The sequence below is a fragment of the Capra hircus genome, chromosome 4 (genome assembly GCF_001704415.2).
Source record: "Capra hircus breed San Clemente chromosome 4, ASM170441v1, whole genome shotgun sequence".
In the NCBI taxonomy this organism is placed as follows: Eukaryota; Metazoa; Chordata; class Mammalia; order Artiodactyla; family Bovidae; genus Capra; species Capra hircus.
Window position 1 is genome coordinate 7,440,480 of NC_030811.1, and position 13,700 is coordinate 7,454,179.

General features: G+C 42.1%; 1 pseudogene; it reads left to right on the plus strand.

Moving 5' to 3' along the window:
- On the plus strand, positions 3,782–4,645 carry LOC102178898 (annotated as a pseudogene).

Genomic DNA, 13,700 nt, shown 5'->3' on the forward strand with positions numbered 1-13,700 from the left:
CCTCACAGTCAAAGGCTTTGACATAGTCAATAAAGCAGAAATAGATGTGTTTCTGGAACTCTCTTGCTTTTTCCATGATCCAGTGGATGTTGGCAATTTGATCTCTGGTTCCTCTGCTTTTTCTAAATCCAGCTTAAACATCTGGAAGTTCACAGTTCACATATTGTTGAAGCCTGGCTTGGAGAATTTTGAGCATTACTTTGCTAGCATGTGAGATGAGTGCAATTGTGCGGTAGTTTGAGCATTCTTTGGCATTGCCTTTCTTTGGAATGAAAACTGACCTTTTCCAGTCCTGTGGGCACTGCTGAGTTTTCCAAATTTGCTAGCATATTGAGTACAGCACTTTCACAGCATCATCTTTCAGGATTTGAAATAGCTCAACTGGAATTCCATCACCTCTACTAGCTTTGTTCATAGTGATGCTTTCTAAGGCCCACTTGACTTCACATTCCAGGATGTCTGCTCTAGTTGAGTGATCACACCATCATGATGATCTGAGTTGTGAAGATATTTTTTGTACAGATCTTCTGTAGTCCATGGAATTCTCTAGGCCAGAATACTGGAGTGGGTAGTCTTTCCCTTTTCCAGGGTATCTTCCTTACCCAGGGATCGAGCCCAGGTCTTGCACATTGCAGGCAGATTCTGTACCCGCTGAGCCACAAGGAATATATAGTGGTGAAAGTGAAGTTGCTTAGTCGTGCCTGACTCTTTGCGACCCCATGGATAGTAGCCTGCACCAAGCTCCTCCGTCCATGGGATTTTCAAGGCAAGAGTACTGGAGTGGGTTGCCATTTCCTTCTCCAGGTAATCTTCCCAACCCAGGGATAGAATGCAGGTCTCTCACATTGTAGATAGATGCTTTACCATCTGAGCCATCAGGGAAATTAGTGGTATGTTTCCATATATAGTGGTGAAGTGTAAGTGAAGTTGCTCAGTTGTGTCTGACTCTTTGCGACCCGTGGACTGTAGCCCACCAAACTCCTCCGTCCATGGGATTCTCCAGGCAAGAATACTGGAGTGGGTTGCCATTTCCTTCTCCAATATATAGTGGTATGTATCCATAAATCCGATACTCCTAATTTATCCCTTTTCCCAGTACTCTTGCCTGGAGAATCCCAGGGACAGAGGAGCCTGGTAGGCTGCAGTCCATGGGGTCACTGAGAGTCAGACATGACTGAGCATCTTCACTTTCACTTTCATGCATTGGAGAAGGACATGGCAACCCACTCCAGTGTTCTTGCCTGGAGAATCCCAGCGGCGGGGGAGCCTGGTGGGCTGCCATCTATGGTGTCACACAGAGTCAGACACAACTGAAGCAACTTAGCAACAGGAGCAGCAGCGGCTGACTTTCCTATTTGGTAATCATAAGTGTGTTTTCTGTGTCAGTGAGTCTGTTTCTGTTTTATAAATAAGGTCATTTTTTTTTTAGATTTTACATATAAATTGTACCATGTAATATTTGTTTTTTTCTGACTTACTTCACTCAATGTGAAAACATCTCATTTCATCCATGTTGCTGAAAATAACATTATTTCATTCTCTTTTATGGCTGAGTAATATCCCGTTGTATATACAAACCACAGTTCTTTACACATTCATCTGTAGATGGACAATTATGTTGTTTCCATGTCTGGGCTATTGTAAATAGTGCTACTATGAACATAAGGCTGCATGTATCTTTTCAAATTAGAGCTTTATCTGGATAATATTCCCCGGAGTTGGATTGCTGGATCATATGGCAACTCTACTTCTAGTTTTTTGCAGATCTTCCATACTGTTCTTCATGGAGGCTATACCAATTTTGTTTCTACCAACAGTGGAGGAGGGTTTCCTTTTCCCCACATTCTCTCCAGCATTATTTGTAGACTTTTTGATGGTGGCAATTCTGACTTCTGTGAGGTGATATATCAAGGTATTTTTGATTGCCTTTCTTGAGTAGTTAGTGATGCTGAGCATCTTTTCATGTGCTTCTTGACCATTTGTAGAGATATTATTTGTATAAAAGGGAAATGGCCCTTCTTTTATATAAGTAGGAAATTTCCACCCCCCCCCCCGGTTTGACATTTGTGTTTTAATGTATATATCCCCACAATATCTGTTTAATTATCATGTAATCAAATTCAGGGGTCTCTTTACTTACTCTGGGCTTCCCTGTGGCTCAGCTTGTAAAGAATCCACCTCCAATGTGGGAGACCTGGGTTCAATCCCTGGTTTTGGGGAGATAACCTGGAGAAGAGAAAGGTTACCCACCCCAGTATTCTAGCCTGGAGAATTCCATGGGTGGTATAGTCCATGGGATCGCAAAGAGTCATACATGACTAATCAATTTTCACACAACCTTACTCTATTCCAAATCTTATAAATATTTTACCTATACCTAGGTTACAAAGATTTACTCATGTTTCTTCTATTATTTATATGGATTAACTTTTTCTACATTTAAATTTCTGATCTATTTCGAAGTTGAACAGCAAGAAGAAATAGACGCAGTTTTATTTTTTCTTTATGGTTATCTCAGTGTTCCTTATTAGTCTGTCTTTCTTCACATTGATGTGAGATGCTACCTTACTGAATATAAATATAGCATAATGTAAATGATTTGAATATAAATGAATGTTGTGTGATCAACTTGGCTTATATTTGAATTTTCTGTTTTTGTTTCACTGTTCTGTCTATCCATGCACCAATATCATACTGCTTTAATTATAGAAACTTCTATATTCTACTATCTGGCAAAGCTAGTCTTACCTCATTTTTTTTTTTTTGCTTGATTGCCCAGGCTAATTTCTTTTCCTTCATTCAAATAAATTTTATAATCAACTGCTTTAGTTGCTGAGTTTCCCACGTGGCTCAATGGCAAAGAATCCACCTGCCAATGCAGGAGGCTTGGGTTTGATCCCTGGGTCTGTAAGATCCTCTGGAGAAGGAAATGAGAAACCACTCTAGTATTCTTGCCTGGCTAATGCCATGGACAGAGGAGCCAAGCAGGCTACAATAAATGGGGTCACAAAAGAGTTTGACACAACTTAGTGGCCAAACAACAATTTTAGTTGCATGAAAAAAAAAAGCGGTAACAAAAATTTTTTATTATATATATATATATACACAATCATGTTAAAGAGGAATCAATTAATTTAAATTTGATACACTGCTTTAAACATGAATCAGGATTGAATTTGGCCAAATATTTCTTTTTCTTCTTAATCTCTTGATGGGATGTATTATAACAATCAAAATCCTCATGTTGAATCACCCTAGTATATCTGACAATCATACTTACTCATGTGATACTGCTTTTCGCATCTAATAATTTATTTAGGACTCTTGTATCAATATTTACACATGAGACATGTCTATAGCTTTGTTTATTGTGAAATCTTTGTTAGCTTTTGGAATTAACATTACACTCGCTTCATAGAAAAAACTGAACATTTCCCTTCATTGCTATGTGATCAGGAATAGCCTGAATAGCACGGAGATTGTGAGATCTTTAAAGGTTTCAGTGAGTGCCCTATGAAACCATCAAGACCTGACACTTTTGTGGAGATACTCTAACTACTTGGTTATTTCTTCGATAACAATTGAACTGTTTAAATTTGCTGTCTCTACCAGGGTCAATATGCATAAGAGAATATTAGAAACTTTCAGGGAGGAAAAGAAGAAGAAGAAAAAAAAAGACAGTTGGAAATGGTTCCTGCTTACCTAAATTGACCCTTCTCCCCCTCTCCTTCCTTTTGCTAATGTGGTGTGGGTGCCTGCGCCTGAGTCTCTTGATATAAACATGGCTGCCACGCCAAACAATGCTCTGAGGATCATGCTGGTCGGGAAGACCGGAAGTGGGAAAAGTGCGACTGCAAACACCATCCTCGGGGAAAATGTATTCAACTCTAGGATTTCTCTGGAAGCTGTTACCAAAACTTGTCAGAAAGCATCCCAAAATGGAAGGAGAGAGACCATCTCGTTGTTGACTCTCCAGAGCTCTTTGACACCAAGGAGAGCCTGAACACCATCTGCCGGGAAATCAGACAATGTGTCCTCGCCTCCTGTCCTGGGCCTCACGCCATCGTCTTGGTCCTGAGGCTGGGCCGCCACACACAGGAAGAGCAGCAAACCGTGGCGTTGGTCAAGGATCTGTTTGGGAAAGCAGCCATGAAGTATATGATCATCTTATTCACTTGCAGAGATGAACTGGGCGACCAGAGCCTGAGCGACTTTTTGAAGGATGCAGATGTAAACCTACGAAGCCTCCTCCAGGAGTGTGGAGACCGCCACTATGCCATCAGTAACAGCACAAACAGAGCAGGCTGAGAAGGAAGCTCAGGTGCAGGAGCTGGTGGAGCTGATAGACAAGATGGTGCAGAACAACCAGGGGGCTTACTTTTCTGACCCCATTTACAAGAACATAGACCAAAAGCTGAGACAGCAGGAGGAACACTTGAAGAAAATCTATGCTGACGATTTACAAAGCAAAATTAAACTAGTAGAAAAGGAATATGCACATAAACCACCAGAAGAAAAGGAGAAACAAATAAAATTGCTAATGTGGAAGCATGATGAATGAATGAAAAACCTAAGGGAACAAGCTGAGATGAATATATTCCAAACTGCATTCAACATGATTAAAAATATGCTTTCAAAAATATGACCCAAGTTGTGGTAGTATAAACTTTATCTTTACTCCTCATTTTACTATAACTTGTTAATACTGTAGTTTATAGTTTCCAAAGATTGTTAAAACCATATTTTCTGACTTCTTACATTCTGACTTCTTCATATGATCTCTCTCCCTTGAGCTATGGGTCTATGCCCTACCTTGGAATTGGAGGGACTTTGTGACCACTTTGATAAACAGTGGGTGGTTGAAGCAACACCATGTGACTTCTAAGATTAGATAGGGAAAATGCCTCCTTGCTCTTCTACGATGGTTACCCTCGGAATTTGCCCATCCTGTTGTGAGGCAACCTGAGTAGAAGCCCAAGTCGCCCCCATGATGAGGGCCTGAAGTCACTGATCCACTCCTTGGGCTGATATTTCATCTGCATCCAGAATCAGCTTGCTGGCTTTGCAAATGAGGCAACACAGAGTGGATTCTCCAGCTGCCAACTGATGAAACTGCAAAGAGCAAAGATGAGCCATCCCCATGGGGTCCTGCCCAAATTGCAGATTCATGAGAAAAATAAACGATGGCTGTTGTTTTAAGCCACTATGTTTTGGGATGGTTTGTTATGCAGTGAGGGCTGCATGCTCACATGCTAAGTTGCTCCAGTCCTGTCCGACTCTTTGCAACCCCGTGAGCTTTAGCCCACCAGGCTCCTCTGTCTGTGGGATTCTCCAGGCAAGAATATTGGAGTGGGTTGCCATGCCATCCTCCAGGGGATCTTCCTGACCCAGGGATCAAACCCACATCACTTACATCTCATACATTGGTGGGGGGTTGTGGGGGGGGGTTCTTTACTACTAGCATCATCTGGGAAATCAATGCAGTGAGAGTTAACCGGAATTGAATATCTTCCCAGCTCATTCTCCAGCACCACTAGCTCCTACCTGTCCTGCACCATACCAACGATTTCAAGAGTTTATGAAATTGACATAACCAGGTAATGATACATTTTGTAGAGTTCAAAGATTCAATTTGGGAAAATTCAAATAAGAAACCTTGCCTATGTTAAGTGTAGGCCCCACTGATGTAATATCTGCTGTGTTATTTCAGTCCACACCTGTGAGAAGTTTGTGAACTATGGGCTTCTCCGGCACCATTATTCTGTGGTTCATGGAGATGTGGAAGTTGGCAAATTCTCTTGTTTTTTTTCCTCTCCTCTTTCTGCTATTAAATATATCTCATTTTTTTTCTGTCAATGCCATTTAAGTATAGTACAGATTAACATGACTGTTCTTCTATACAAAAATATTTTATATGTCATTTTATTTAAATTAATTCTGATAACAACCCTATGGAAAAGATGACAGTGAGTCTCAGGAATATAAGTAATTTGACTAGAGCCATCTGAATGCTTGCCTAGTGATCAATAGAGCTGAATTTTAATTCCTACTTGCTTGCTTTTAAGGTAAAAGGTCTTTCAAAGGCACCAGTTTGATCTTTTTAGACAGCTTTGTTTTATTTTTTTAATTGGAAGAAATTGCTTTCCAGTATTATGTTGGTTCCTCCCATATATCAACATGAATCAGTGATAGGTACACATATGTCCCCTCCCTCTTGAACCCCCCTTCCATCCCTGTTGGTTGTCACAGAGCACAACCTAGGGATTTGAGATCTCTGCATCAAACAGCATATTTGCTAATGGACCATTAATCGACAGGAGCTCTCCCAAAACCTCCATATCAACGCTAAGACCCAGGCCCACCCAAAGACCCGAAACCTCCAGTCCTGGACACTTCACACCAAACCATTTGCAAAACAGAAACACAACCCTGACCATTAGCAAAAGGACTGCCCAAAGCAATATCAAGCCCATAGACACCTGAACACACACTGCTAGACACAGCACTGCCCTTCAGAGAGACAAAGTCCAGTTTCATCCACCAGAGCAGAGGCATAAGTTCTCCCAACTAGGAAACTTTCACAAGACATGGGTCCAACCCCACCAGTGGGCTCTCTCCCTCTTTTAAGGTACTGTCCTAACTTCAAATGCTCCTAACTGTAGTATAAAAATGTCTTCTCTATCAAATAGTTTTCATTTGCCTCTGCACATTTACACTTCACTCCCTTCTCCCATTCAATCTAACTTGTTGCCTGGGAAGCTATTCTGCGTGGACTACATCAGTGAGATCTCTTGCTGTCTGTCCTCTGCTTGGTTTCTGCTAAAGGAAATCCAAGCAGGAGATCTCTTGAGGGTAGAAAAGCAAGATCAGTATATCTGTTCTCCTGCCTCTCTCCCTGCAGGGTCATCTCTGAGTAGTTGCTACCCTAAGTTGAAAGTAATAGCTCCTCTCCTTGAGATCTCTTCACCCAACTCTCCTTCTGGATTCCACCTTTGTTCACCAGTTTGGGTACTGATACAATTTCCTCACTGTTACTGGACCTCTCCCTTGTCATTTCCAAACCTTGTATCCATAGCTCATAGGAAGCCTCTTCACTAGACTCAGCTTCAAATATCACTACAGACCATCGTTTTCTGCTAGAATCCTGGTGGATACATCTTATGATACCTACTTCTTTTTCTATTTGAACACATTCCCTGATTTTTATTGTTTTTGTTGTTGTTGTTGTTGTTGTTTGTTTGTTTGTTTTTTCAATCCCCTGACAGCAGGAAAGTCTCATGTGACTGTTGAAATCTCTGGGAAAATTTTACCCACATAGACTGTGACCTTGGCAGTGAACACATTAAAGGTTCTGTCTTACTAAAATCATTACAAAACTTCAGTGATAGAGAGATGAGTTTATATTAAAATAAACATGGCAGATAACTCCAACTCAAATATCTGAAATTTTTATAGCTGTCCTTTGTTTTGTTTCTGAAAGTGACAAAGTGTTTACTGCATCAGTGAAACTTAGGGACACAGGGAAAAGAAAAGGAAAGCGAAGTTGCTTAGTCGTGTCCAACTCTTTGTGACCCCATGGACTGCAGCCTCCCAGGCTCCTCTCTCCATGGGATTTTCCAGGCAAGAGTACTGGAGTGGGTTGCCATTTCCTGGAGATTAAATCTGGCGAAAGTAACATCTCAGATACCTGCTCATTCTAACGTTCATCACAAAAACTATGAATAGAGTAAGACAATGTGCAAGAGAAGTCTGTTGTGAGAAACATTCATAGTACATGTGAAAAAAAAAAAAAGCAGGCCCCAATTGCTATTTGCTATAACAGAATCTTATGTTTATAGTTAGTTCCTTGTGAATGATTCATCAGTTCAGCATTATCTCTAGAGAGCAAACAATCATGCACTGCCCAGACATATTTACTTTACGAACCATTTTGATGATATTTTCTCTCAGGGATTTACAGAAGCGTTATGAAGTCAATTAGTTTGTGTGTTTCTAGGCTTGTGTTAGGACCTAATGAAGGTGCAACTTAAAGGAGTTGATTTCTTTTCTCTCAAACCTATGTTCTATTTTTGAAGGTAAAACATACTCAGAAGGAAAATGAGTAATTCAAATGTGTCATATAGGCATCATCTTTTCCTTGATGCATGAAGTCTTGACCATTAGATTACCTTTACTTTCATTATATCCCAGTTCTCTCTGAAGGTGGTTCTGAATCTTGAGGTCTCGGGAAGTTCCAGCACTCATTGTGTGTACTATTGCTATGGTTGAAACTTGCGATAGCCATAATCTGTAGTTGAGGAAAGTAGGATTCATAGGAGAAGACTTGAGGAAGAATTCTGGGCTTGAGATGTACTCTGAAGGATGTATAGGATGTATGCATGTGGGTGATGGGATGATATGCCCCCTTCCTTTCAGAAAGAGGAAAGTTAGGGTCTGCAGGTGAGATCATCAGGGTAGATTCAGAAGTGACAGCCTTCAATTAGGTTTGTGACAAGCTGAGTATCAGAGTCAAAGGGAGGGTCTGACACTGAAATTTTGAACTGAAGGTTATGTGAGAGGCCTAGACTGAAAGTGGCAAGATATTAACATAAATATTCATTTCTACTAACTCAGTATTGACAACATCCCCACAATCCAGTCTTATGTACTAAAAGGTTTGTGTACAACTTGAAAGGAAGCAAATGGTAGCCAGTTCTGTGAGGTGTAGTTTTTTAAGTAATTCAGTAGGTATTTGAGTAGTTCAAGAGGAAAGTGAAAGTGAAAGTGGCTCAGTTGTGTCCAACTCTTTGTGACCTTATGGACTATAGTCCATGGAATTCTCCAGAGCAGAATACTGGAGTGGGTAGCCTTTCCCTTCTCCAGCAGATCTTCCCAACCCAGGAATCAAACTGGAGTCTCCTTGGATTGCAGGTGGATTTTTACCCATTGATCTATGAGGAAAGGGCGTTGTAAAAAAGGACACTGTTATTGGAAGGACAACAACCTTCAGGACTGGCAAATTTGGGGGGATTATGTGTAGAGTAGTGGCTCCCCTAGCCAAGAGGGTAATCTCTCTGTAAGCATGGCATTTCATAAAGGAGGCTTCATGGGGAATCCTCTTGTGCTCTACCCAACAGGACAAGAGTTCCCTCTTACCTCACACCAATAAGGTGGCCCCCTGGGTCTTGGTGCTGCCTGAGGACATGAGTGCTGCATGGTAAGAGATTCCTGGGGACATAACCAGTGTCCTCTGGAGTGGAACTTTACAGCCAGATGCTCTTGGGGGAAATATAAAAGATGTTGCCATGTGCCAGAGGATAATGATTCAGGAGGCTGATTTGAAGCAACCATAACTCTCACTGACTATGGGACCCAAGTGTGTTCTTCCCACAAATCAGCTGTAGGCCACACAGGAGGGAGCCAGCCAAAGCTGGCTTGAAGGAGACTTGACTGGAAGTCTACCAGGGATCCCAACTCTGCCAGGAACTGGAGTTGAAATGACCAGCTGGAGGGCAGATAGCAGTCAGCAGTTGGACATGTAATGATAGATTTCCAGGGGAGGCTATCTGCAGGGTCATTAATGGAGCCCCATGAGAAGAAGAGACACTAAGTGTGTCTCATTCCCCAAAGACCAGATGGTGCTGGACTTGTCTTCAGTGGTTTCTTCTCTCTCCTCCAACCAAGGAGGAGTCAGAAGCAAGCCCAGTGGCTGGAGGAAGAGGAGGCAAGGGTAGGGGTGCAGATGGAAGCCAGCCCCATCCACACTGCTTGGCCTTCAGCAGAAGCTGGCAGAAGCTATGGGAAGGAGAAGATTTACCCTTCAGTGAAATTCAGCTTGATTACTGGGTTGGATGCTTTAATTACACAAATGAATGAGCAGTGGTTGCAGAGAGTTTCTGCTTAGGGTAGCAGCTATCCAAGATTTCCTTCATGAGACACTAATGGAGCCAGCATAACAGGTCTATAGGAGACAAGAATGAGTGTCCTCCTTCTTTGTGATGTATTTCTTACTTAATGCAAGGCTTAGATATAGATCACCTCATTTTCTGTGGAGGAGAGCACTCTACAGAAGAACCCCAAGATCTTCCCATTCTATTCCTGAAATAGCGGCATTGGATGCTCTGAGTGGTGTAGCAGGAGTCCAGAGAAGCACTGTGCTCCTTCAGATTATGGCAAGAAGTTTGAGCTGGCCACATCCCTCTCAGACTGGTTCAGTTCAGTTCAGTCACTCAGTCGTGTCTGACTCTTTGTGACCCCATGAATCACAGCACACCAGGCCTCCCTGTCCATCACCAACTTCCGGAGTTCACTCAAACTCGCATCCATTGAGTCAGTGATGCCATCCAGCCATCTCATCCTCTCTCTCCCCTTCTTCTCCTGCCCCCAATCCCTCCCAGCATCAGAGTCTTTTCCAATGAGTCAACTCTTCCCATGAGGTGGCCAAAGTACTTGAGTTTCAGCTTTAGCATCATTTCTTCCAAAGGAATCCCAGGGCTGATCTCCTTCAGAATGGACTGGTTGGATCTCCTTGCAGTCCAAGGGACTCTCAAGAGTCTTCTCCAACACCACAGTTCAAAAGCATCAATTCTTCGGCGCTCAGCTTTCTTCACAGTCCAACTCTCACATTCATACATGACCTCTGGAAAAAACATAACCTTGACTAAATGGACCTTAGTCGGCAAAATAATGTATCTGCTTTTGAATATGCTATCAAGGTTGGTCATAACTTTTCTTCCAAGCAGTAAGCATCTTTTAATTTCACGGCTGCAGTCACCATCTTCAGTCACTTTGGAGCCCCCCAAAATAAAGTCTGACACTGTTTCCACTGTTTCCCCACGTATTTCCCATGAATTGATGGGACCAGATGCCATGATCTTCATTTTCTGAATGGTACTTATGTATAAATCCCACAGAGTCAGGAGAGTCATAGAGGTGGAGTAGAGCCTGCATATGTGAAGTGTAGAAGTGTCCCTCAGAGCCCTGATCCTTATGTACTCAAGATCAGTCAAAGACCAGCCTTGACCAGTTAAGCATCTGTGGGGTGGATTCTTCACGTCCTTGTGACTGAAAAGAAAGCAGGCAGTAAAGTTTACTGATGTGAATGGAGACTCTAAAACAACCAGTGTAGGGGTAACTCTGGCAAGAGCTTTGAGTGTCCTTAGAGATCATAACTTGACCTCATGAGAATGCCTTTAGTTTTTGACAGAGTCTCAATCTGGTGAATAAAGTCAATGACCAAGCTTGAATACATGCTTTGATTGAAAATAAAAAGAAGCTACAATCACAGACTTGTTTTCTTTCCACTATGGCATTTAAGTTCAACGATGACTCTAGATATGTGAAAGAGAAATTTATTTTCCCTTGGTTAGTTTTATTTTGCTGAGTTAATGGCCCCCATAGGGTTATTTTTTCTGTTTATCTTTGTCTCTTTCATCTCTCCATCATATTGCAGTTTGTCCTCAAACGGCAGTTCTCCCTGTTTACCTTTTCAAATTTTGGAATAAATCATTAGAAAAGCTGGGACTTTCACCTGTAAGTGAGGGTTTTGAGTGCAGGCCTCACCTGAGATGACTGTGGGACAGGCTGTTATGGAGACGGAACACAAAATGCCCAAATGTGGAGGATTTTCTCTGGAGATGCTCTAATCAAAGGGCAGAATCCTTCAGTTATGCACTCTGGAAAAGAGACCTTAAAGTGTGAGCCTCTGAACAGGGGCAAGTGAGGAGACAGTTGGGCCAGCTGTTTCATGGTCATATCCTCAGTGAATCCTCAGCCCCATCCCATCGCAGCTGAAATGTCTGAAGCCCACCTCCCCACGGTGCTTCTGTCTCCTCTGTGGATGCCTCAGCCCTAGCCTCCCTGGGCCCACGCTGACTGTGAATGTACTGCCCCAGTGCTCCTTCCAGAAATTGTTGCATCCTCTTGTATCTGATATGTATGCTCACTGTGACATCCCAGTTTGATTAGGGATTTCAAAAAGAAAATGTCTGTGTTCTATAATTGATCTCAATCCATTTTCCAGAATGGTTGACATATGACTAGTTTGCTAAATTGATGCTGAAATCTCAAATCCCCTGTTACACAGAAATAAAATGTAATAAGAGAGAATGTGCAAACTACTCTTACATATTTATACACAGAATTATTTGTTGTCATCTACAGCTTGGAGATAGAGACTTTCTAATACTAATTTCAAATTTTTATTGCTTCAGAATGGGCAAAGATAAAGAAAATTGGCTTCTTAAAGTTTCTATTATGTGCAGGCTTTTAAAACTCCATCATCAGCAAGGCAGAAGAACCTGCATCCACTCTTTGCATTCATTCTGTTATTCAGCTCACGACAGAGCTGCCACCATCCTCAGTCAGGCCTCCTCAGCAAGTCTGAGTCCACTCTGAGAATTACCCCACACAGAGGAGGGGAAGCGGACCTTGGTCAAGCCAAAGGGGAAGGAGATGAGGCAGGAAATGGTTGTGCCTGTGTACATGTGAATTTATAACAGCCACTCTTGTTATTGTGAGAAGATTCTGAGAAATGGGCCAACTGGTTGGCATAGAAGCAGCAGAATTCATCCAGAAAAAGGCAGAAACCTCCCTTTTCTACAGTGAATAGATCTAATCTCCTTCTATTTTGTAACACTAGAGCTGCCAAGGAATCGAGCTGATTTTGAATAGTTATTAGACCTTGGGATATTTCCTGGAGGCTGTCTGATAGGTCTTTGGATAGTGTCTGAAGTTTTGGATGGAGGTGGTTAGGCCGGCAGTTCCTGTTCCAATTCCAGCTGCTATTCCTAGTCCTACTAAGAGGGGAATGAAATGAATTGTTCATTTTGTTTGCTTGCAAATGAAAGGAATAGGTAGGGGTTGATCACTGGGGGCTATAAAAATGTTAGGACTGGAATATATCAGGGTGCAGGTTCCAGTCCAATTAGTAGGTAAACGGAGGTATGTAGATGCCCCACACAAGAAAAACAGCCCAGGTGTCACAATACAACAGCTGAAGTCGAAGGCGAAGAGGAGTCAAGGGGGAGGGGGTTTGATCGCTCGTTCAAGAATGCTCAGGGACCCTGCTAAGGTGGCCCCAACGATGGGAGAAGTGGAGGAGTATGCTGAGCGAAATCGTCCTTTGAATGTTAAAGAGTGTCCTGTAGGACAAGAAATATTATATATAGCTTTTCCAGTGGCAAAGAGTAAAGTGGAGGTATGGTTACACATGGGTTTAGGGATTATGCCCAAGGGTTGGTCATATGAACTGTTTTGGGAATTTCTAGATATGCAAAAAGGAGCTGGTTGTAATAGTGTTACTTTCTGGGTGATAGGGCCTCCAATTGGAGGTTTCCTGTTGTAGGAGGGAAGGTCACTGAGCAAAGATTCTGAGTTTGTCCAAATTCTGGGTTTGATGACTAGTGTGAAGATATTTAAGATATGAGACAAATAAAGGCTCCCCATGATATGAGTGGTGTAGGGATATGTTACCAGTGGTCCAGTCAAGGATGGATGTGAGGAGGACTGAATCTCCCAGAGGAGTTATGGATAGACATATCCAGCAGTCTTTAGCCAATTGTGGGTCAGAAGCATTGAGAGTATGGGTTAAATTAAGGGTCCAGAATAGATAGTTGAGGTTAGGGTTTTGAAAGTGTTCTTCCATCAGAGGAAAAAAAAAAAAAAAGATAAGAATATGCTAACCAACATTTTGGGGAAGTGAATGTAAGACTACTATGGAG